The sequence below is a fragment of the Bison bison genome, unplaced genomic scaffold (genome assembly GCF_000754665.1).
Source record: "Bison bison bison isolate TAMUID 2011002044 unplaced genomic scaffold, Bison_UMD1.0 scf7180017864272, whole genome shotgun sequence".
Taxonomy (NCBI): domain Eukaryota; kingdom Metazoa; phylum Chordata; class Mammalia; order Artiodactyla; family Bovidae; genus Bison; species Bison bison.
This window is the reverse complement of record NW_011494844.1, coordinates 691965-694774: the sequence shown is the minus strand read 5'-3', so window position 1 is coordinate 694774 and position 2810 is coordinate 691965. Positions and strand designations below refer to the sequence as shown.

The 2810-nt window shown below is 39.0% G+C and overlaps 1 protein-coding gene across 3 annotated transcripts in view; it reads left to right on the top strand.

Moving 5' to 3' along the window:
* KCNT2 (potassium channel, subfamily T, member 2) overlaps positions 1 to 2810 on the top strand; it is a 432444-nt gene that overhangs the window by 67422 nt on the left and 362212 nt on the right. The window lies entirely within an intron of this gene.

Below are 2810 nucleotides of genomic sequence, written 5' to 3'. Positions count from 1 at the left end.
AAATTGTCTCTTGTGTTCTGGGCCATATTGTTGTTTTTCCTATCAGCCTACCATGTTGGTATTTTTTTTCTTTTTTTTTTTTTAATGTGGACCATTTATAATGCCTTTGTTGAATTAGTTGCAATATTGCTTCTGCTTTCTGTTTTAATTTTTTGGCTGCAGGGCATGTGGGATCTTTGCTCCCCAACCAGGGACTGAACCCTCATACCCTTCATTGGAAGGTCAAGTCTTAACCACTGGACCACCAGGGAAGTCCCATTTTATTTTTTCCTTACTCAGAGATCATGTTGAATCATAAACTTTGAAAGAGGAGAATATCCACAGGGATCATGAAAAACTACATCAGGCAGCCCTATTAACACTAAGCTGCCTGCTACAGGTGGCACAGTTTGGTGGGAATGTACAACGAGATCACTCTATTCCTCCCAAAATGGTATAGGGGGATAGTTGCTATGTTTTGTGTTAATTCTTACTCAAAATTATAATGCAAAAGCTATTAGATTTCTGGAAAAAAAAGATTTTCTATGCCATATTTATCTTTCTAAAGCAGGATTATGAACTATTTATGAACTAATACAGAGACACCCGGAAAATGAAAAAAAAAAAAAAAAGCTCATGATTTTAATGACAGAATAGTCTGTAATTTCTGTTTTTAAAAACAAGTAAATATAGAGATGGAAACAACTGTGGAGAGAATTGGGGAGAGTTGCTTTAGAATTAGCATGTGGTCTCTGTTTCTCATTGGTATAAAAACGTCTGTCTTACTCTTCCTCTTTTAAAAAAAAAATCTTATTTTATTCAGATTCTAGGGAGGAGTTGAAATTGGTTAGTCAAGTACTATGGTTTCTTGACAGACAAGGATAGAAAGACAGTAGAATTTTCAAGAGTTTGAGATTCATTATATTCATTAATATTTCTGATGTATCACAAACCATATGATTTTTAATATAGGAATAGTGTCCAGATTTCTACTGCATTATGGACTCCTCAAAATTAGTCTCACATGTTGTGGTTAGTTATGGGTGCACTAATTCACAGAAGATACCAATTAGGGCAGGTAGAAGAATGAAAACTTTCTCTGCCTTAAAGTGCAAGGGTAGAGAGTGTGTATAAGAACTCTGTTCAAATGCCTGGAAATATTTAAACTTCTGAAGGAAGTGACCACCTTGTTTATTTAAGTTGATGTGGTAGTCTTAAAAGAAAAAAAAGCAGATGTTTCATTGCCCACAATAATGTGGTGAGGAGTTCAGACAGGGCTTAGCAGAGTGCTTTATGAGATGTCAGCCTGCTGGACTTGATTATGACTGGAAGGTCCAAGATGGTGTCACTTATGTTGTGGTCCTGGTGCAGCCTGTTGGCTGGAGTTACTTGATTCTCCTCCATAAAGTTTCTCTCCACATAGTGGCCCAGCATTGAGGAGTTAGCCTAGGCTTGCTTAGCTTGTCCTGTTTTCCAGCAGAGCAAAGGCAAGAGGGAAGATGCTTGCTACATGATAGCCTTTTTACCTAGCACTAAATGTAGCTTACAGTGGATGTTTCTTTCCTTCCTTCCTTCCTTCCTTCCTTTGTTTCTTTCCTCTCTCTCTCCTCCCTCTCTCCCCTCCTTCCTTTCTTGGAGTATAATCACATTACAATGTTGCATTAGTTTCTACTGTACAACAACCTAAATTAGCTATATATATATATATATGTATGTGTATACACACACACACACACACACACACACACACACACATATATATATATATCCTGGGCTTCTCAGGTAGCCCTACAGTGCTGGAGACACAGAAGACTTGGATTCTATCCTGGGTCGGGAAGATCCCTTGAAGAGGGCATGGCAACCCATTCCAGTATTGTTGCCTGGAGAATCCCAGGGACAGAGAAGCCTGGCGGGCTCCCATCCCTAGGGTCGCAAAGAGTCAGACATGACTGAAGCGACTGAGCAAATGTATATACGTATATCCCCTCCCTCTTGGACCTCCCTGCTCCATTGGGTGTTCCCTAAATTAAACTAATTGAAAAAGGAAACTTTTTTTGGTTATGATTCAGGGCAACAGTAAGATAATAAGAAGCTGCAGGAAGAATTGTCTCGTATTTAGGAATGGACTTCATCCTGATAAAGGCAGTGGATTCCCTGTCACTGACTGACTGCCAAGGTTGGTGTTCACCTTTCATGGATGATTTAGAAGATGTCTCTCTGAGGAACAGAAGAAAGCAGCTTTTGAAGAACACCTAAATTTTAATTTTATATGATTCGACCTTGTATATCCTTTTGCATTGCCTTTCTTTGAGATTGGAATGAAAACTGACCTTTTCCAATCCTGTGGCCACTGCTGAGTTTTCCAAATTTGCTGGCATATTGAGTGCAGCACTTTCACAGCATCATCTTTCAGAATTTGAAATAGCTTAACTGGAATTCCATCACCTCCACTAGCTTTGTTTGCAGTGATGCTTTCTAAGGCCCACTTGACTTCCCATTCCAGGATGTCTGGCTTTAGGTGAGTGATCACACCATCGTGATTATCTGGGTCGTGAAGATCTTTTTTGTATAGTTCTTCTGTGTATTCTTGCCACCTCTTCTTAATATCTTCTGCTTATGTTAGGTCCGTACCATTTCTGTCCTTTTTGTGCCCATCTTTGCATGAAATGTTCCCTTGGTATCTCTAATTTTCTTGAAGAGATCTCTAGTCTTTCCCATTTTGTTGTTTTCCTCTATTTCTTTGCATTGATCCCTGAGGAAGGCTTTCTTATCTCTTCTTGCTATTCTTTGGAACTCTGCATTCAGATGCTTATATCTTTCCTTTTCTCCTT